We start from the raw sequence: 24,928 nt of genomic DNA on the forward strand, positions 1-24,928 counted from the left end.
AGCTGCAAACTGATCAGTCCACACCCCCAACAACTCAAAAAAAACTGCTGCGAAAATAGCTCCAAAAATACACCCAAAAACACCACAAAAATCCCAATTTTTAACCGTTAATCACCAAATCTTTTGCTAAAATCATGTTGAGAAGGATGCTATCTAAGAATTACTCAAGAAAAACGGTAAATTTCTACACCTAAACACCATTTAATCCGAAATTTGGTGTTCTTGAGCAATTTTTTTTCCCAATTTGATTTTGATGCTTTTTAGTGTAATTAGGCTTAAATTGTTTATGTATTATGCTTGTATAACCTAGATTGATGCTGTTTAACATGATTAGAAGCCTTAAACTTCAAATTTTGAGTAATCTAGGGTTTGTGTTCTTGAGCAATTTGGGGCTTTTTGATATAAACAGGTTATGGCCGATTTTTATCATGAATTGTTGCTAAAATAAGTAGTGTAACATGTCTAGGTAGTTAAATGATCCAAACTTTGAGCCTAAACATGATTTTGAGAATTAAAGTGGACTTTTTCAAGTCTAAAATTCATGAACTTGATTTTTGAAAGATAATGCCATTTGAGACTTGTTTAATTGCTAGTAATGATTATTTTGACATGTTATTTGAGTTGAATGTTTATGAACTTGGCGAACATTTTCGTATATGCTTATTTGAAAAAGTGTAGATTTGATAAAAATGTGAAAATGAGCTTAAGTTTGATATAAATTGATAATGTCATTGTAATTATTTTGATTGATGATTTTGCTGACACTAATGCATATTTGGATGCACAAAAATTGTGTTTGATGTGTTTTGTAGAATGAAAGGGGTGAATCTTCATCCCAAGCCCGCAATGCTCCTGCTGAGAATTTGGAACAACAGGAGGTGGATAACTACTACAAGCAGGATATACCTCATCCAGTCATGACCTTTTCCGATATGCACTTGGAAGAGTTGCACCCGAACCTGAGATTTGACAAACTTTGGATAGATTATCCAAAATATCAAAGGGGTTTGCATACTCTTCATTCTAAGGTTGTTGAGGTACCGAGGGTCATAGAATGGGGACCCTTAGAAGCTGTAGAATTGGCCGGGCCAATTAGGGAATTACTTGTACAGAGGTATGGTAATTCTTCTTTTAATGACTGGATATGTTTATTCACCATACGTAGACCTGTATATAAAGTATGGTGTGAAGAATTGTTATGTAGTATAGAGTTGAATGATCGGGTAGCTAGTTTAACCGATCGTTCTTTTATTAGATTTTTGTTAGGCGGTTCGATGCGCCACATGTCTTTACTGGACATGGCTCAGGCTTTACGTATATATACGCCCGAGGAGTTAGCGTCTGCCGATTGTAGAGGATTGATACTAAACGGTAGAAAGATAGATGAAAATTTTGATACACACGGTGTGTGGAGTCAAATGACAAGCCATCACCGTTTTAAAGGGGGAAATTACTCTTATTTGGATATAGATAGAGCCGAATTAAGAGTGATACATAGGTTTTTAGCTAATTCGATTACACAAAGGGGTAAGAACAAAGAAAAAGTAAATGAACAGGATTTGTTTTACCATATGTGTATTCGAGACCCACAAAGCGCTGTAAGTATACCATATTGTGTGGGTTATTATTTATCAGCTATGGTTCGGGGGATGCGACCACATAGCATAATAGGAGGTGGTATTTTTATTACTTTGATTGGTGAATATCTCGGTGTGGATATAAGTCGGGGGGGATTATTACTAGAAGAGCCGGAACCCCGCGATACTATAGGTTTAAATGTATACCATGGTGCGAAAGTTTTGAAGAGGCGAAATAACGCCGCAGTACGATACCATGGTAGACATCCACAGGTGGAGAGAAACCAGCAGCAAGGTAATGTAGGAGGGGGGAATGAGATGCAAGAAATGCATAGGTTTATAGCTTCTCAGGAATACGAAAATGCTAGACAGAGAGCATTTGAAGATTGGAAAGTTCATCAGAACCAAATCATAGCTCATTGCCAACATATAGGTAGAAACTATATTCCTACACCGAAACCCATCTTCCCTCCCTGGTCTATAGAGATGCAGCCACCATATCCTACGTATGACCCTGCCGAAGCATTCTATAGCACCTATGGTTATGCCTGGAACCCCTATTGGTACCAATATCATCCTTAGTTTACTTATTATTTTTTTTTATTTTGTAATTTTTAATTATTGATACGTTTAATACTTTTGTTAATATTGTAATCATTTTTATAATTATCTAACTTTTATTCTTAGATTTTAATAATTTTTGAATGTGGGGTAATATACCAAACTTCAAAAATATGTATATATGTTTGCAGTTTATCTTATGTACACAACAGGGTAAAACAACGCATTTTCAAAGACTGGCATTAAGTTCAGTAAAAGCAACTAATTTTGACGACAAGATGCAAAATATATGTGAAATAACAACAAGACGGAATGAACAAATGATGTGCACCATTTATCATTCAGCAAACAAACGCCAATATATTTGGAAACTTTGGTAAAATTTAATCATTTTCACACAAATCACCCTCAATAATTTAAATTATTACTAATTTCTTGCAAATGAGGGCATTGCAAGATCTTAAGTGTGGAAAGGGGTTAAATTCTTTCGGATTTTAAATTTTTTTACTTTATACACTTGGTTACCATTAAAAATACTAGTAAAGCAGTAGTTGTATTAGAATCTAGTGCTCTCTGATAAAAAAGAACAGCCCTAGTCTTATATACTGACTACCCAATTCTAGTAAAATTTTTCAAAATTTTCAATTAAATGAATTCAAAATCATGTTTATACATATTTATGAACGATAAAACTAGGTTTTAACACCGAAATTATTGTTACCTCGGAAAGGACATAAATTAAGAAACAAACTAAAATGTTAAAATTCATTTAAAATGGAATAGAGGACGATAAAAAGGAAAATAAAAGCCAAGTGTGGGAAAATTTACCAAGTTATCTTAAACATATGTCACATATATCTGTAACAAATAACTGAAAATACTTTTGCTTTGGACTAAACTAAACTGTTTTTACCCGATGAAAGAAAAGAAGAGATGGATCTACATGATGAATCAATTCCATCATTAAAAGGAAGTAAAGTCTTCCGAAAAAGAAACGCGCTTCTTGATTTAGATCATGAAGTTGTCGTCCAGACCAGCTGTAGGTTGACGAAAAATCTAGAAAAGTCATCACTAAAATCAGCAGGAAATCCACGGACCTCAGCATTAAACAGGGTCGCCAAGTGGTCAGATTTATCCTAACATGAGAAGGATTTATCTCGTACAATGGGGGGGCACCATGCAAATTAGCTGGATAAGACTAATGAATCAGATCCCCAGAAAGGATAATCTCCTTAAAGATTAAAAATCAGCTTTTAAGACTGATATTACTCAATCCTAGAGATTGACCTTAAAGATTGAGAATTACAAACTCATGGAATTCGATGATATCTAAACTCGAGCTTAAACGAGAAAATATTTTGATCAAAAATACAAACCGATTTGTTTTCTGAAAACCCATTTTCAATGCGTTCATTACCATTGAACGTAAAATCCTAGGAATTCACCTGGAATTCATTAGGTCACCTGAACTAAATCGGGTGTCAACCGTAAGAACGGTGGTTGCATAGTGGTCAAAGACAGGACCTTGTGCCAGACCGAAAAATTATAAGGGTGAGCTTTACTATTGCTCCTACCAAGGATAGTAATTGCGTCCGACACGTTATAGACCATAATCAAAAGCATGTCACGGGACATTGCCTTAACAGTTGCTTGTTCAACGCTTTCCTTTACAACCGGACGGTAGTTTGCCGAAAGGTAATATACGGAACAAGTAAACTGGACGTGTTGCTTTCCAAATACAAGGTTAGCAAGTGGGTGACACAAAACAGCAAGTTTTGAGCTAAAATTTTCAAATCTGAAACCCACCAAACCCACAAAAATATTTTGCAAACACCGGTAAAGGGTTATCCCGGAAAACTTATCTAGGGTAAAAACTAGATTTAATTTTCAAAAGATCAAATGTTTTCATAAAGATCCAATTTCCTTAATGGATCTAAATTTTTATAGTCATGTGGGACTGTAAACCATATCATTACTACCATTGTTTATACCGCCGTATAGAAATCACTGATGTACAAAGTGTGAAGAATAAAGAAGTGATTCTAGTATTTCAAGACAATATTGCTTGAGGACAAGCAACGCTCAAGTGTGGGAATATTTGATAATGCTAAAAACGAACATATATTTCATAGCATTATTCCTCAAGAAAGACAAGCTTTTAGTTGCAATTGTTCTATTTACAAGTGATATTCGTTTAAATAATAAAAGGTGAAGACAAAAGACAGATTCGACGAATTGAAGACGCAAACGACCAAAAAGCTCAAAAGTACAAAAGACAATCAAAAAGGTTCCAATCATTGATAAGAAACGTCTCGAAATTACAAGAGTACAAGATTCAAAACGCAAAGTACAAAATATAAAATTGTACGCAAGGACGTTCGAAAATCCGGAACCGGGACCAGAGTCAACTCTTAACGCTCGACGCAACGGACTAAAAATTACAAGTCTACTATGCACAAGAATATAATATAATATATAAATAATTATATTAATTATTTATATTTTATATTTATATATAAAATCCGTCGGCAAGAAAGACTCCAAAAGATGTGAGCTGTAATTTCAATCTCCGCGACTCGCGGAGTTTGAAGGCCAAAAGGGCCGCGAGTCGCGGAGCCCCAATTTCAGAAACTTCCTATAAAAGCAAACGAATTCTGATCGAAAAAACCACCAAATATATCCATCTCTCTATCTATACGATATATATATATATATATATATATAATTTATATTTTAATTTTAATTTTAATTATAATTCTAATAATAAGGGTATGTTAGCGAATATTGTAAGGGTGTAAGTCGAAATTCTGTCCGTGTAACGCTACGCTATTTTTAATCATTGTAAGTTATGTTCAACCTTTTTACATTAATGTCTCGTAGCTAAGTTATTATTATGCTTATTTAAAACGAAGTAATCATGATGTTGGGCTAATTACTAAAATTGGGTAATTGGGCTTTGTACCATAATTGGGGTTTGGACAAAAGAACGACACTTGTGGAAATTAGACTATGGGCTATTAATGGGCTTTATATTTGTTTAACTAAATGATAGTTTGTTAATGTTAATATAAAGATTTACAATTGGGCGTCCCTATAAATTACCATATACACTCGATCGGACACGATGGGCGGGGTATTTATATGTACGAATAATCGTTCATTTAACCGGACACGGGAATGGATTAATAGCCACTAGAATAATTAAAACAGGGGTGAAATTACATTCAAGGGTAATTGGTGTAATTGTTAACAAAGTAGTAAAACCTTGGTTTACACGCAGTCGATAACCTGGTGTATTCATTAAACAAAGTATTAAAACCTTGTTACAATTCGAATCCCCAATTAGTTGGAATATTTAACTTCGGGTATAATAATAATTTGACGAGGACACTCGCACTTTATATTTATGACTGATGGACTGTTATGGACGAAAACCAGACGGACATATTAAATAATCCAGGATAAAGGACAATTAACCCATGGGCATAAAACTAAAATCAACACGTCAAACATCATGATTACGGAAGTTTAAATAAGCATAATTCTTTTATTTCATATTTAATTTCCTTTATTTTATATTTAATTGCACTTCTAATTATCGCACTTTTATTTATTGTTATTTAATCGCACTTTTAATTATCGTACTTTTTAATTATCGCAATTTTATTTTCGTTATTTACTTTACGCTTTAATTTAAGTCTTGTATTTATTTTATATTTTACATTAGGTTTTAACTGCGACTAAAGTCTTAAAATCGACAAACCGGTCATTAAACGGTAAAAACCCCCTTTATAATAATAATATTACTTATATATATGTTTGTATTTTTATAAAAGTAAACTAATATAGCGTTGAGCTTTGTTTAAAGATTTCCCTGTGGAACGAACCGGACTTACTAAAAACTACACTACTTTACGATTAGGTACACTGCCTATAAGTGTTGTAGCAAGGTTTAAGTATATCCATTCTATAAATAAATAAATATCTTGTGTAAAATTGTATCGTATTTAATAGTTTTTCCTAGTAAAATATAAACTATTTCGTATACACCTCGCATAACATCAATAACTATAGTAATCTTATATCAAAACCAAATATTACTTATCTAATACCTTGTTAACGTTATCAATTAATAAGTATATATTGTATATACACATAAATGTTCGTGAATCGTCAGGCTTGGTCAAAGGGTAACTGATTATCCGAATATAGATTTCAAACTTTCTAGACTCAACATTACAGATTTTGCTTATCGTGTCGGGAACATATAAAGATTAAGGTTTAAATTTGATCGGAAATTTCCGGATCATTACAGTACCTACCTGTTAAAGAAATTTCGTCCCCAAAATTTGATAGAGGTCGTCATAGATAACAATAGGAATGTTTTCATGACGAATATAAGGTAGTAATGGAGTTTTATCATTATTGAGAGATATAGATAAAACGATTCGATCATGTGAAGCGTACGAGTGAAGCTATCACAAAAGAGTGAAATGAGTAAATAAATATATTCGTTTCAACCGATGACATAGTTACTATTGATTTCTGGGATTTAAGGGATTTAAAGAAAATCTTACGTACTAAGATTTGGTTCTTCGGCGATCAGGATCTTCTTTGATTTAATGCGGCAATCTGTTTTGATTCCTATGTCGGATATTTCACTATAAATCCACCTCCTTCCCTTCCTTACTTCCATAACTCACATCTTCTATCCTTTCTCCTTTAATTCATACCTTAATGCTTCATCCCGTTCTGATTCTTGTTATACTTCTAACTTTCATATCTTTCATTCTTCTCTTCCATCTGCCGCCAGAAGAATCTATTCACTTCTGTTATTTCCTTGGAATTATAATGTTTTTAATTCTCCCGTGTCTTTACGTTGCAATACGTATTGATATACATGGTTTGTAATTTCTGGGTGGTTGTTGGGTTTTATATCTTCCCTTATACTTCGATGTCCCTGCTTCTGTCTTCTATAATCATTGTCATCCACATTTAATGCTCTCTCCTATTTGCTGCAATTTATACTCCAATTTCTATTTTGGGGCTTTGTCCCTTCGTTTCTTCTTCCCGTCCTCAGGTCAAGCGAGCAATGATCCAAAATTTGTAGGTATGAAATTTGAAATGAACATAGCTAATGTTCTAAGAAAGAAATGGTAATGGCACGATTTTGATTTGTTAAATTACCAGAATATCCTGGAAAAGACCAAATCATCAAGAAATATTTTCTTGATATTTTTAGAATTTAGATAGAATGTAAGAGCCGTGTAAATGGCACATGATAATGGTACTGTGAATCATCACATTCCATTAGAAACTCAACATGACTTACTGTAATATAATGACGTTGATCAAGTGTCATTATATTATACTAATTCATGCTTCAGTTCCCAACACTACTTCAAAACATTCGTATTTTAAACTCGGAGGTTTCAGATTTTAGAAACTAACACAGTTTCTTTTATATTGTAACGCATATATTACGGAGAGATACATCATCTCAGATAAGAATAGTTGTGAAAATATCTTCAGATTTATTGAGGATATTTATAATGAAAGATACGATGTTATCTTATAATATCTAAGATAAGATGATGAAGAAGAATATCATCTGGAAAGGTTTAGAATAAGGAGTAGGGTTCTTACTAACGGTTTCAACAGACACTGAATCATTTGTATTCTTTGGAGTCAAACTTATTCTTTGTGATTTGTTCACGGTTTCCTTCATAGTTTCGCATAATCCACTTTTCGGTGCTAAATTTTCTATTGAGTGTTCCTAACACTTCCTTCTTTGTCATCAACTTTTGGCTATTAAGACCATCTACAACATGCTGCTTCGTCAGCATTTTCAAAGTTAACGGATCTGGGTCATCGGTTATCAAACCGAGGTAGTTTCAGGAGAATTGTGTTTTTAGATGATTAAACGCTGATGGTAATATGGTGGAATATAAAAGATTCTCCAGTAACGATGGCGAAAAGACAACGTATATATCAAGGTTATAATAAGGTTGATTTGAACGAAGAGTCGAAGTTGGCTTGCTGGAGCTGTGACAAAATTGGCTACTTTGAATAAGAGTCATAAGGTTATTTTTGCTAATAAATGCTAAAGAATTCCGACGCGGTTATGGGTTAAACTATGACTTTGGGTTCAAGAGTTTTGCAGGTGCATAAATCTTTTCTTCCGTAGATGAAGTGCGGTTGATTCAACTTCTCGATTGAGGTATTTTCAAGGATTATGAAGATTTGAACGCGGATTGTAATCGTCGAGATTCAAATGAGGTTTAAGACGAAATCAAGTGGCAAACTTGAAGAATTGTTTAGTTTCATATGTTATAATCAATATTTTAATTTATTTTAATTGTCCAAAGTTAGCAGTCCAATAGTCCAATTGTCCAATAGTCCAATAATTTCATATATAATTTAATATATAATATTTGAATTAATTAATACGTATCGTGACCCGTGTACCGGTCTCAGTATTGATCACAACTCAAACCATATATATATTTTGGAATCAACCTCAACCCTGTATAGCCAACTCCAACATTCACATATAGAGTGTCTATGGTTGTTCCGAAATATATATATAGATGGGTCGATATGATAGGTCGAAACCTTGTATACGTGTCCCGTTATTTAAAGTGCGTAAAATAAATAAATATATATCATGACCCGTGTACAATGTATTGTCTCAGAACTAATCCGACGTATTGTGTACATGTATCCCGATTAAAGTGCGTAAAAGTAAATAACAGAAATTAAATGACGATAAATAAAATTGCGATAAATAAAATGTAACTAGTTAGCTAGGAACAGTTAGCGTGGAATCTTAACAAAATTCATCATAGTTAATTTGTTTGTTTCTAACACTTTTTTTTTTATTTTGTCCAATGTTTTCTTCGTTATGCCACTTGTTGGATTCTGATAGGTCAAAATCCAATTATGAAAGTTGAATGGAAATGGTTATTTTGTGGTGAACGGATACGTATATCGGTAGTTGTAAGTAGGATAGTAAATGACCGTTGAATCAGAATCGAAGAATGTACAGTGTAACTTATTAATGTGAAATCTAAATATTCCTCGGGTACTACCTACCCGTTAAAATATTTTCATCATTAATAGTTTGTACGAAAGAATTTTTAATTACAATCTTTATGAAAATATACTTGCATATATATTTTCTTCAGATGTAATCATGGATGTAATGAGTCAATAAGATATTAAACTCATTTGATTCATCGTTAGTACTTGATTACATGGTCTCTAAAACATTAGAGATTACATAATCGTCATTTCGAGTGAAGACAAATGAGGTAGAACGATATGTAGAACGAAGATCATACTCGAAGTACAGATGGTGATATTGAGGCGTGTGATGTTGATATCCGAGGTACAGTTTGTGATGTTGAGGTTTATGACACGATTGTGATTGGGGTGATAAGGGTACTGTCGGCGGTTGATGATGGTGGTACTGATTATGCTGCTGGTGCTGATGCTGGTGTTTGTAACCTTCGCACCATGTTCTCCAAAGCCGTCACGCGAGCGCGAAGTTCGTTAACTTCTGTTATTACACCGGGATGATTGACGGTTGGAGCGAGCGGATAAATAAGATTCGAAATATGGGATAGTATATAATCGTGACGAGATACTCTAGAGATGAGAGAGAAAATGGTTTCTCGAACAGGTTCGCCGGTAAGTGCTTCAGGTTCATCACCAAGTGAACAATTTGGTGGATGGAATGGATCCCCTTCTTCTCGTCTCCAGTGATTTAGTATATTACGAACCCATCCCCAATTCATCCAAAATAGATGATGGGAAATTGGTTGATCCATTCCGGTGACGCTGCCTTCGGAGCTCGATTGAAAATCCATATTGGCGTAGCTGTCGGAGTCTGAGGAATTCGAACTGGATGCGAAATCCATCTTGTATAGTTGGAGAAATGAATTTTTAGTATGGAATAGATTGTAGGAGTTAGATTTGGTATTCTTCAATACATAATTTACATATGTATATATATAATACCAAAATCCCATAAATTACGGAGGATCTTTGAAAAGATGTCAGACAAAGGTAACAATAACAGATATGCTAAGATATGAATTTTGTCTTTACACTATCGATGCACTAAATGCAGTAAGACGTGTCTAGATTTAAGAATGATAAGCAGGTAATTTCCTAAGGATGGTAAGTAGATAATTTCCGACTAGAATTGATAAGCAAAACTTTTGACATGCAGACACGGTCGAAGTCCAGACTCGCTAATGTACCATAACAACTTATCAGTTAGACACACTAATGCAGACCTGGTTCGCTAAGACCACCGCTCTGATACCAACTGAAAGGACCCGTTCATATATATTATAAACGATTCACAATAGTTGATTACATCGCGAGGTATTTGACCTCTATATGATACTTTTTACAAACATTGCATTCGTTTTTAAAAGACAAACTTTCTTTACAACGAAAGTTGACAGCATGCACACCATTTCATAATACATCCAACTATAATTGGCTTAATAATAATCTTGATGAACTCAATGACTCGAATGCAACGTCTTTCAAAATATGCCATGAATGACTCCAAGTAATATCCTTAAAATGAGCTAATGCACAGCGGAAGATTTCTTTAATACCTGAGAATACACATGCTTTAAAGTGTCAACCAAAAGGTTGGTGAGTTCATAGGTTTATCATAACAATCATTTCAATATATTAATAGACCACAAGATTTCCGTTTATAAATATATGTACACTCGCAAGTGTATAAAAGTATTCTATAAGTTGTAGGCACCCGGTAACAAGTCTTAACGTTCATGTTTTACCCTCTGAAGTACACCAGATCAGGTCTGTTTAAAATAACCTCGAAGTACTAAAGCATCCCATAGTCAGGATGGGGTTTGTCAGGCCCAATAGATCTATCTTTAGAATTCGCGTCTACCGTACATAGACAAGTAGTTTAATGTTACCAAGCTAAGGATATATTTCTGGATTAAACCCACGTAGAATTAGTTTTAGTACTTGTGCCTATTTCGTAAAACATTTATAAAAACAGCGCATGTATTCTTAGTCCCAAAAATATATATAAAAGGGAGCAAATGAAACTCACCATACTGTATTTCGTAGTAAAAATACATATAACGTCATTTAACAAGTGCAAGGTTGGCCTCGGATTCACGAACCTAAATTAATTATATATATTTATATATTGGTTAATATCTGTTTAACAATTAAGGTCAAGTCGTAGTGTACCTCAATCCTAATGCTCGAGACTAATATGCAACAGTTAAAAAAATGAATTTGACTCAAAATGATTTCCAAAATTTACACATGCTTAAATATCGTTATTTTATATTTTTAAATATTTTTACAAAATTTATTAGAGTAAAATATAATTCATTTATTAATTAATAAAACTTTATATAAAAATATACTAAAATGATAAGTTAATATTTTATAATAATAATAATATTTCCATTAAAATAATACTTTTAATAAAAATGATAATTTTAATGTTAATGAAAATAAATTGATAGTTTTAATAATAACAACGATCAAAATAATAATTTGATAGTTTTTGATAAAAATATTAATTATTTTTAATTGTTAATAATAATAATAATAATAATAATAATAATAATAATGATAATAATCAAATAATAATAACGATGATTTTAACGACAACGTAATGGTAAAAATAATTATTTTTAATAATTAATACAAAAATTCAGTTGACTATAACTTCTAATCCGTCCGTCAAATCCATTCGATATCTAAATGAAAAGTTTATAGTTTTTCGCCACCTTTCCAAAAACATGCATATCATATACCTTATCTCAACCGCATGAGTATCTAATTCAGAATCTATCCTAAAATATATTTTGACAATATTAAATATACAATCATGCATGATCCTAAATACTCGTGCACTAGTCAAGGATACACTACTAATATATAAAAATTAAGTTATGAGTGCTCACGTATCAATATTGAGATTCAATATTGCAGGAAAGAACGTAGATCGCAACGGAGATGATAAACACTAAATTGACTCACGAGCAAAACCCTCGAATCATACCCATAACCTCTAAATCAATATCCCATAACCTCCTTAGCCTTGACTCACTCGAAAACCAGTTTTGAAAAACAACACGCGTATGACCTCGTCGTAGTATTTTATGTATATTACTAATAATATCGCTCCTAATAATAATAATAATAATAATAATAATAATAATAATAATAATAATAATAATAATAATAATAATAATAATAATAATAATAATAATAATAATAATAATAATAATAATAATAATAATAATAATAATAATAATAATAATAATGATAATAATAATGATAATAATAATAAAAAAATAAATAATAAGTAAGTATGTATATGTATATTTAGAGAGAGTGAGATCGAGATAGATGAAAAGATCAAAAACCGGGTACGTTCCATATTTATAGAAAAGTTATCTCACCAACTACATAAGGTGTCCGTGATTTGTGGCATTTACATCCCATATGAAAAAAAAAAAAAAAAAAACGTGTAAAAATTCTTAGCCACTTCATTTTACGTATTACACTTAGGCACCATGTTTATTTAATATATTATATATAAATTATTATTTAATCTATACAATTAATTATATATTATATTATATTTACGGTTATGGTAAAAATATAATTTTTACAAAAATGACACGGTCGTGGTCTCACGACTCATGTACCACTTTTAGTTTTTCGAGCGCACTTTCGTACGTTTAGAAAACTAGCCTTTTACGTTACGTGACGTGTACCTTTAATAATAATTTGATTTATTTATCAAAGATTTACTTTATGAAAAATGTAACCTATAAAATTGAGCGTTGTGGTCATTTCCTTCTATAAATCAAAGTCTCGATGTTTGTCAAAATATTTTATTTTAATTTAAACGTTTTGTGACATGTACCTTTATCAATAACTAGACTTAAATTAATTAAAAACTAACTCACTCAAAGTGTAACTTAATCTTTTGAGTGTTGTGGTCATTTACTTATATAAATCACACTCTCATTAATTAACCAAGTATATTTAATTTCAAAACGTTTTATATTTAGTTAAATATTATATTTAGTCATTTCGTAAAATACATAAATATATATTTAATGAACACGTTTTATTTAAATATTTATTTTTTATTAAAATCACGGACCGTTAACATTTACAATTTGTCAAAAGGTTTCTAAAAAAAATTCTAACTTTTAAGATAGCGTTAAAAATCTTTATTCTTATTGAAATGACTCGTTAATAATTTTGACAAAAGTGGTTTCAGATATTTATAAAATTCTATTATCTTTTACTCTCACCGATAACTATAGTAATCTTATATCAAAACTAAATATTACATATCTAATACCTTGTTAACGTTATCAATTAATAAGTATATATTGTATATACACATAAATGTTCGTGAATCGTCAGGCTTGGTCAAAGAGTAACTGATTATCCGAATATAGATTTCAAACTTTCTAGACTCAACATTACAGATTTTGCTTATCGTGTCGGGAACATATAAAGATTAAGGTTTAAATTTGATCGGAAATTTCCGGATCATTACAATCCAAGATCAAGAAACCTTTGTTACTTACAGTAGGTTATCTTTCTAATACAAGGTAATAATCATATTCAAACTTTAATTCAATTTCTATAACTATAACAATCTTATTTCGAGTGGAAATCTTACTTGAAATTGTTTTCGTGTCATGATTCTGCTTCAAGAACTTTCAAGCCATCCAAGGATCCTTTGAAGCTAGATCTATTTTTCTCATTTCCAGTAGGTTTATCCAAGGAACTTGAGGTAGTAATAATGTTCATAACATCATTCTATTCATACATATAAAGCTATCTTATTCGAAGGTTTAAACTTGTAATCACTAGAACATAGTTTAGTTAATTTTAAACTTGTTCGCAAATAAAAGTTAATCCTTCTAACTTGACTTTTAAAATCAACTAAACACATGTTCTATATCTATATGATATGCTAACTTAATGATTTAAAACCTGGAAACACGAAAAACACCGTAAAACCGGATTTACGCCGTCGTAGTAACACCGCGGGCTGTTTTGGGTTAGTTAATTAAAAACTATGATAAACTTTGATTTAAAAGTTGTTATTCTGGGAAAATTATTTTTATTATGAACATGAAACTATATCCAAAAATTATGGTTAAACTCAAAGTGGAAGTATGTTTTCTAAAATGGTCATCTAGACGTCGTTCTTTCGACTGAAATGACTACCTTTACAAAAATGACTTGTAACTTATTTTTCTGACTATAAACCTATACTTTTTCTGTTTAGATACATAAAATAGAGTTAAATATTAAATCATAGCAATTTGATTCACTCAAAACGGATTTAAAATGAAGAAGTTATGGGTAAAACAAGATTGGATAATTTTTCTCATTTTAGCTACGTGAAAATTGGTAACAAATCTATTCCAACCATAACTTAATCAACTTGTATTGTATATTATGTAATCTTGAGATACCATAGACACGTATACAATGTTTTGACCTATCATGTCGACACATCTATATATATTTCAGAACAACCATAGACACTCTATATGTGAATGTTGGAGTTAGCTATACAGGGTTGAGGTTGATTCCAAAATATATATAGTTTGAGTTGTGATCAATACTGAGATACGTATACACTGGGTCGTGGATTGATTCAAGATAATATTTATCGATTTATTTCTGTACATCTAACTGTGGACAACTAGTTGTAGGTTACTAACGAGGACAACTGACTTAATAAACTTAAAACATCAAAATATATTAAAAGTGTTGTAAATATATTTTGAACATACTTTGATATATATGTATATATTGTTATAGGTTCGTGAATCAACCAGTGGCCAAGTCTCACTTCCCGACGAAGTAAAAATCTGTGAAAGTGAGTTATAGTCCCACTTTTAAAATCTAATATTTTTGGGATGAGAATACATGCAGGTTTTATAAATGATTTACAAAATAGACACAAGTACGTGAAACTACATTCTATGGTTGAATTATCGAAATCGAATATGCCCCTTTTTATTAAGTCTGGTAATCTAAGAATTAGGGAACAGACACCCTAATTGACGCGAATCCTAAAGATAAATCAATTGGGCCTAACAAACCCCATCCAAAGTACCGGATGCTTTAGTACTTCGAAATTTATATCATATCCGAAGGGTGTCCCGGAATGATGGGGATATTCTTATATATGCATCTTGTTAATGTTGGTTACCAGGTGTTCACCATATGAATGATTTTTATCTCTAGGTATGGGATGTGTATTGAAATATGAAATCTTGTGGTCTATTGTTACGATTTGATATATATAGGTTAAACCTATTACTCACCAACATTTTTGTTGACGTTTAAAGCATGTTTATTCTCAGGTGAATACTAAGAGCTTCCGCTGTTGCATACTAAAATAAGGACAAGATTTGGAGTCCATGTTTGTATGATATTGTGTAAAAACTGCATTCAAGAAACTGATTTCGATGTAACATATTTGTATTGTAAACCATTATGTAATGGTCGTGTGTAAACAGGATATTTTAGATTATCATTATTTGATAATCTACGTAAAGCTTTTTAAACCTTTATTTATGAAATAAAGTTTATGGTTTGTTTTAAAAATGAATGCAGTCTTTGAAAAACCTCTCATATAGAGGTCAAAACCTCGCAACGAAATCAATTAATATGGAACGTTTTTAATCAATAAGAACGGGACATTTTACATTAGTGAGTCTGGACTTCGACCGTGTTTACTTGAAAAATGATTGCTTAACAAATTTTGTTGGAAACTATATATTTTTAACATGTGAATATTATGTGATATATTAATCTCTTAACGCGTTTGATATTATGTGATAGATGTCTACCTCTAGAACAAGTCCCATTGACTCACCTAATAATAATGAAGAGTCAAATGTAAATTGGAATGATTTGTGGACTGATTCACAAGTTCCCGAAGAGGAACCGGAAGAAGAATCGGAACCGGAAGAAGAAACGGAACCGGAGGAGGAGGAACCGGAAGAAGAAATAGAACCGGTGGGGGGAATAATAAAACGGTTAAGTAAAAGAAAATCCTCAACCAACCAACCAAGGTTAATTATGGTCAACGGTGTTTCCGCCAAGGAAGCAAAATATTGGGAGGATTACCAATTCTCCGATGAATCGGATCCCGACGAGGATTCCGATGATGTTATAGAAATTACCCCAACTGAATTTAAAAAGGCAAAAGAGAACAATAAGGGAAAGGGCATAAAAATAGAGAAATCTGATTCCAACCCCGATGAACTTTATATGTATCGTCAACACCCGTATTTCTTAAGTTGTAACATTAACCCGGGAACCTCTAAACCACCAGGTTTTTCTAGACCAATGTGGAAAACGACGGCTCGTATTAGGGGAACATCATATATCCCTAAAAACTTAGCAAAAAGAACCAAGTTCGAAAAAGTAGAAACGAGTGAGTCGGAATAAGATAGTTGTATTTTTGCGGTGTAATATATGTAATATATGTAATATAGTGTGCTTATGCTTTACGATATATGTAAAAATCGCTTGTATTAATAAGTATCTTTTATGAATCTAACTCTTGTCTATTTTACAGTATAAAAACACAAAATGGATAGACAACCCAATATTTTAGAAGACTTACCCGGAGACATGATTGATGAAATCTTGTCTAGAGTCGGTCAGAATTCTTCGGCACAACTATTTATGGCAAAATCAGTTTGTAAGACATTCGAAGAACTTTCCAAGAATGCCTTGGTTTATAAAAGGCTTTCGTTTGAAAGATGGGGGATATCACATTGGGAAACACATAAGTTATGATGTGTTTACTTTGACGCATATATTGCGGGGAGCCCAAATGCTATTTTACGCAACGGGTTAAGAAATTATTTTGACTCAATATATCCGAATATAGGACTTCGTGATTTAGAAAAAGCGGCTAACATGAAACATAAAGAAGCATGTTATGCTTACGGGTTAGTAATGTTCGCTTCTCACCAAAGTGAGAACAAGAACATCGGGCTACAACTATTAAACAAAACATTCCCACAAGTGACGAAGTCGGTAATTGGGGTAAGAAATAAGGTTTTTAGGTTATTACGAGACTGTTGGTCATTACGTAACCTTCATCCTTTTGACGACGTTACAACACGTTGTCATACTATCGGTCACAATGGTTACGTTCCACAAGACCAAGGATGGGAAGTGGTATTAGTAAAACCAGAATGCATGACTTGTTTCTGGACGTATGAATTACGTGTCTTTGTTGCCTTTGCTGAACGCCTTATTTATTAACTAGAATTATCTTCGCAACTACTTTGTATCAAAGTTTTATGTGCTATATTTCATGCTATATGTAAAATAGCGGTATTGTAAATTTGCAAGTTATTGTATAAAGGTTTGAATATGATATTTTTTTTTTGTGATTAGTTTTTCATATAGAATTGTAGTAGTTGAAATAGTATGTTAGCTACTAAGTATGAACTTAACGGGTAGGTACTACCCGAATTAAAGAGTATAAAACGCTAATATGAAGAAAGAGCTTTTATAAATAAGTTCATATTACGCTACGAAATACTATTGACTACTCTTGATATTCTATATGATTAACTCGTTTCATTTGACTATTTTGAAGGAAATGGCATCGACTACTCGACACACCTTGAATATGAGTGAAGAGGAATTTCGTGCCTTTCTTGCTTCAAACATAGCCGCAGTACAGGCTGCGCTACATACCAACAATAACCTTGGATCTAGCAGTACAGGAAATCGTGTAGGATGCACCTACAAAGAATTCACTGCCTGCAAACCTTTGGAATTTGATGGAACCGAAGGACCGATCGGATTGAAACGGTGGACCGAGAAGGTCGAATCGGTGTTTGCCATAAGTAAGTGTACTGAAGAGGACAAAGTGAAGTACGCTACGCATACCTTCACAGGTTCTGCGTTAACATGGTGGAATACCTATCTAGAGCAAGTGGGACAAGATGATGCTTACGCACTATCGTGGTCAACATTCAAGCAATTGATGAACGAGAAGTACCGTCCCAGAACCGAGGTCAATAAGCTCAAGACAGAACTTAGAGGGTTACGAACCCAAGGATTTGATATTACCACGTACGAAAGACGATTCACAGAATTATGCCTATTGTGTCCGGGAGCGTTCGAAGATGAGGAAGAGAAGATCAACGCGTTTGTGAAAGGATTACCGGAAAGAATCCAAGAAGATATAAGTTCACACGAGCCACCCTCCATACAACAGGCATGTAGAATGGCTCATAAACTAGTGAACCAGATTGAGGAAAGAATTAAAGAACAGACGGCTGAAGAGGCCAATGTGAAGCAAGTTAAAAGAAAGTGGGAGGAAAACAGTGATAAGAATCACCAATACAAGCAATTACAACAATAATCGCAACAACTATCCCAACAATCACAACATCAATCGCAACTACAACAAACGGCCCAACAACAACAACAACAACAATAACAACAACAACAACAACAACAACAACAACAACAACAGCAGCAACTACAACAATCATCCCAATAACAATAACAACCGCAACAACAACAACAATCAGAAGCAGCTATGCCAAAGGTGTGAAAAGTATCACTCGGGGTTCTGCACCAAATTTTGCAACAAGTGTAAAAGAAATGGTCATAGCGCGGCGAAGTCTGAGGTCTACGGACTAGGGGTTAACAGAACGAAAGGAACAAATGGTGTCAGAACGAGTAATGGCGAAGCAAGTAGTGTCGGAGCAAGTTATGCCAATGTAGTTTGTTATAAATGTGGAAAACTGGGCCACATTATTAGAAATTGCCTGAACCAGGAGAACACGAATGGACAACGCCGCAGAAGAGTTTTCAATATTAATGCAACAGAGGCAAAGGAAGACCCGGAGCTTGTTACGGGTACGTTTCTTATTGACAATAAATCTGCTTACGTTTTATTTGATTTGGGTGCGGATAGAAGCTATATGAGTAGAGATTTTTGTGCTAAATTAAGTTGTCCATTGACGCCTTTGGATAGTAAATTTTTACTCGAATTAGCAAATGGTAAATTAATTTCAGCAGATAATATATGTCGGAATCGAGAAATTAAACTGGTTAGCGAAACATTTAATATTGACTTGATACCAGTAGAGTTAGGGAGTTTTGATGTGATAATCGGTATGGACTGGTTGAAAGAAGTGAAAGCAGAGATCGTTTGTTACAATAATGCAATTCGCATTATACGAGAAAAAGGAAAACCCTTAATGGTGTACGGAGAAAAGGGCAACACGAAGCTTCATCTTATTAGTAATTTGAAGGCACAAAAACTAATAAGAAAAGGTTGCTATGCTGTTCTAGCACACGTCGAGAAAGTACAAACTGAAGAAAAGAGCATCAATGATGTTCCCGTCGCAAAAGAATTTCCCGATGTATTTTCGAAAGAATTACCGGGATTAACTCCACATCGATCCGTTGAATTTCAAATAGATCTTGTACCAGGAGCTGCACCAATAGCTCGTGCTCCTTATAGAATCGCACCCAGCGAGATGAAAGAACTGCAAAGCCAATTACAAGAACTTTTAGAGCGTGGTTTCATTCGACCAAGCACATCACCGTAGAGAGCTCCTGTTTTGGTTGTCAAGAAGAAAGATGGTACATTCAGGTTGTGTATCGACTACCGAGAGTTGAGCAAACTTACCATCAAGAACCGCTGCCCACTACCGAGAATCGACGACTTATTTGATCAACTACAAGGCTTGTCTGTTTATTCAAAGATTGACTTACGTCCTGGTATCATCAAATGCGGGTAAAAGAAGATAATATTCCAAAGACTGCTTTCAGAACACGTTACGATCATTACGAGTTTATGGTCATGCCGTTTGGTTTAACTAATGCACCAGCTGTGTTCATGGACCTTATGAACCGAGTGTGTGGACCATACCTTGACAAGTTTGTCATTGTTTTCATTGATGACATACTTATTTACTCAATGAATGACCAAGAACATGGTGAACATTTGAGAAAGGTGTTAGAAGTATTGAGGAAGGAAGAATTGTACGCTAAGTTTTCAAAGTGTGCATTTTGGTTGGAAGAAGTTCAATTCCTCAGTCACATAGTGAACAAAAAAGGTATTAAGGTGGATCCGGCAAAGATAGAAACTGTTGAAAAGTGGGAAACGCTGAAAACTCCGAAACACATACGCCAGTTTTTAGGACCAGCTGGTTACTACAGAAGGTTCATCCAAGACTTTTCCAGAATAGCAAAACCCTTGACTGCATTAACGCATAAAGGGAAGAAATTTGAATGGAAGGATGAACAAGAGAAAGCGTTTCAGTTATTGAAGAAAAAGCTAACTACGGCACATATATTGTCATTGCCTGAAGGGAATGATGATTTTGTGATTTATTGTGACGCATCAAAGCAAGGTCTCGGTTGTGTATTAATGCAAAGAATGAAGGTGATTGCTTATGCGTGTAGACAATTGAAGATTCAAGAACAAAATTATACGACGCATGATTTGGAATTAGGCGCGGTTGTTTTTGCATTAAAGACTTGGAGGCACTACTTATATGGGGTCAAAAGTATTATATATACCGACCACAAAAGTCTTCAACACATATTTAATCAGAAACAACTGAATATGAGGCAGCATAGGTGGATTGAATTGTTGAATGATTACGACTTTGAGATTCGTTATCACCCGGGGAAGGCAAATGTGGTAGCCGACGCCTTGAGCAGGAAGGACAGAGAACCCATTCGAGTAAAATCTATGAATATAATGATTCACAATAACCTTACTACTCAAATAAAGGAGGCTCAACAAGGAGTTTTAAAAGAGGGAAATTTAAAGGATGAAATACCCAAAGGATCGGAGAAGCATCTTAATATTCGGGAAGACGGAACCCGGTATAGGGCTGAAAGGATTTGGGTACCAAAATTTGGAGATATGAAAGAAATGATACTTAGAGAAGCTCATAAAACCAGATACTCAATACATCCTGGAACGCGGAAGATGTACAAGGATCTCAAGAAACATTTTTGGTGGCCGGGTATGAAAGCCGATGTTGCTAAATACGTAGGAGAATGTTTGACGTGTTCTAAGGTCAAACCTGAGCATCAGAAACCATCAGGTCTACTTCAAAAACTCGAAATCCCGGAATGGAAATGGGAAAACATTACCATGGATTTCATCACTAAATTGCCAAGGACTGCAAGTGGTTTTGATACTATTTGGGTAATAGTTGATCGTCTCACCAAATCAGCACACTTCCTGCCAATAAGAGAAGATGACAAGATGGAGAAGTTAGCACGACTGTATTTGAAGGAAGTCATCTCCAGACATGGAATACCAATCTCTATTATCTCTGATAGGGATGGCAGATTTATTTCAAGATTTTGGCAGACATTACAGCAAGCATTAGGAACTCGTCTAGACATGAGTACTTCCTATCATCCACAAACTGATGGGCAGAGCGAAAGGACGATACAAACGCTTGAAGACATGCTACGAGCATGTGTTATTGATTTCGGAAACAGTTGGGATCGACATCTACCGTTAGCAGAATTTTCCTACAACAACAGCTACCATTCAAGCATTGAGATGGCGCCGTTTGAAGCACTTTATGGTAGAAAGTGCATGTCTCCGATTTGTTGGAGTGAAGTGGGGGATAGACAAATTACGGGTCCGGAGATAATACAAGAAACTACCGAGAAGATCATCCAAATTCAACAACGGTTGAAAACCGCCCAAAGTCGACAAAAGAGCTACGCTGACATTAAAAGAAAAGATATAGAATTTGAAATTGGAGAGATGGTCATTCTTAAAGTTTCACCTTGGAAAGGTGTTGTTCGATTTGGTAAACGAGAGAAATTAAATCCAAGGTATATCGGACCATTCAAGATTATTGATCGGGTCGGACCAGTAGCTTACCGACTTGAGTTACCTCAACAACTCGCGGCTGTACATAACACTTTCCACGTCTCAAATTTAAAGAAATGTTTTGCTAAAGAAGATCTCACTATTCCGTTAGATGAAATCCAAATCAACGAAAAACTTCAATTCATCGAAGAACCCGTCGAAATAATGGATCGTAAGGTTAAAAGACTTAAGCAAAACAAGATACCAATTGTTAAGGTTCGATGGAATGCTCGTAGAGGACCCGAGTTCACCTGGGAACGAGAAGATCAGATGAAGAAGAAATACCCGCATTTATTTCCAGAAGATAAGTCAACACCTCCAACTGCTTAAAATTTCGGGATGAAATTTATTTCACTGGTAGGTACTGTAGTGACCCGAACTTTTCCATGTTTATATATATATATTAAATGAAATTGTTATTTACATGATTAAGTGTTTCCAACATATTAAGCAATCAAACTTGTTAAGACTTGATTAATTGAAATAGGTTTCATATAGACAATTGACCACCGAAGTTGACCGGTGATTCACGAACGTTAAAACTTGTAAAAACTATATGATGACATATATATGGTTATATATATAGTTAACATGATATTATGATAAGTAAACATATCATTAAGTATATTAATAATGAACTACATATGTAAAAATAAGACTACTAACTTAATGATTTCGAAACGAGACATATATGTAACGATTATCGTTGTAACGATATTTAACTGTATATATATCATACTAAGATATATTATATATCATAATATCATGATAATATAACAATTTAACATCTCCTTTGATATAATAAACAATGGGTTAACAACATTTAACAAGATCGTTAACCTAAAGGTTTCAAAACAACATTTACATGTAACGACTATCGATGACTTAACGACTCAGTTAAAATGTATATACATGTAGTGTTTTAATATGTATTCATACACTTTTGAAAGACTTCAAGACACTTATCGAAATATGATGTCAAAGCTAAGGTATACGAAATAGTTTATATTTTACTAGGAAAAACTATTAAATACGATACAATTTTACACAAGATATTTATTTATTTATAGAATGGATATACTTAAACCTTGCTACAACACTTATAGGCAGTGTACCTAATCGTACAGTAGTGTAGTTTTTAGTAAGTCCGGTTCGTTCCACAGGGAATCTTTTTTAAACAAAGCTCAACGCTATATTAGTTTACTTTTATAAAAATACAAACATATATATAAGTAATATTATTATTATAAAGGGGGGTTTTTACCGTTTAATGACCGGTTTGTCGATTTTAAAACTTTAGTCGCAGTTAAAACCTAATGTAAAATATTAAATAAATAAAAGACTTTAAATTAAAGCGTAAAGTAAATAACGATAATGAAATTGCAATAAAAGTGCGATAAAATAAAATTGCAATAATTAAAAAGTACGATAATTAAAAGTGCGATTAAATAACAATAAATAAAAGTGCGATAATTAGAAGTGCAATTAAATATAAAATAAAGGAAATTAAATATGAAATAAAAGAATTATGCTTATTTAAACTTCTGTAATCATGATGTTTGACGTGTTGATTTTAGTTTTATGCCTATGGGTTAATTGTCCTTTGTCCTGGATTATTTAATATGTCCGTCTGGTTTTTGTCCATAACAGTCCATCAGTCATAAATATAAAATGCGAGTGCCCTCGTCAAATTATTCTTATACCCGAAGTTAAATATTCCAACTAATTGGGGATTCGAATTGTAACAAGGTTTTAATACTTTGTTTAATGAATACACCAGGTTATCGACTGCGTGTAAACCAAGGTTTTACTACTTTGTTAACAATTACACCAATTACCCTTGAATGTAATTTCACCCCTGTTTTAATTATTCTAGTGGCTATTAATCCATTCCCGTGTCCGGTTAAATGAACGATTATTCGTACATATAAATACCCCGCCCATCGTGTCCGATTGAGTATATATGGTAATTTATAGGGACGCCCAATTGTAAATCTTTATATTAACATTAACAAACTATCATTTAGTTAAACAAATATAAAGCCCATTAATAGCCCATAGTCTAATTTCCACAAGTGTCGTTCTTTTGTCCAAACCCCAATTATGGTACAAAGCCCAATTACCCAATTTTAGTAATTAGCCCAACATCATGATTACTTCGTTTTAAATAAGCATAATAATAACTTAGCTATGAGACATTAATGTAAAAAGGTTGAACATAACTTACAATGATTAAAAATAGCGTAGCGTTACACGGACAGAATTTCGACTTACACCCTTACAACATTCGCTAACATACCCTTATTATTAGAATTATAATTAATATTAAAATATAAATTATAAATATAAATATAAATTTTACGTATGAATGAGGAAGAAAAAGATGATGTTTTTACGATCAGAATTCGGTTGGCTTTATAGGCAGTTTTTCATTTTGGGGCTCCGCGACTCGCGGCCAATTTTGCCTTCAAACTCCGCGAGTCGCGGAGGTTACTTTTACAGCTCAGAGGAGTTTGGCTCTTTGTTTACCGACGGTTTATAATATATATATAATATATATATAATTAATATAATTAATTATATATTATATTATATTTATATACATAGTTAACTTGTAATTTTTAGTCCGTTGCGTCGAGCGTTAAGAGTTGACTCTGGTCCCGGTTCCGGATTTTCGAACGTCCTTGCGTACAATTTTATATTTTGTACTTTGCGTTTTGAATCTTGTACTCTTGTAATTTCGAGACGTTTCTTATCAATAATTGGAACCTTTTTGATTGTCTTTTGTACTTTTGAGCTTTTTGGTCGTTTGCGTCTTCAATTC

This window comes from Rutidosis leptorrhynchoides, chromosome 2 (genome assembly GCF_046630445.1).
Source record: "Rutidosis leptorrhynchoides isolate AG116_Rl617_1_P2 chromosome 2, CSIRO_AGI_Rlap_v1, whole genome shotgun sequence".
In the NCBI taxonomy this organism is placed as follows: domain Eukaryota; kingdom Viridiplantae; phylum Streptophyta; class Magnoliopsida; order Asterales; family Asteraceae; genus Rutidosis; species Rutidosis leptorrhynchoides.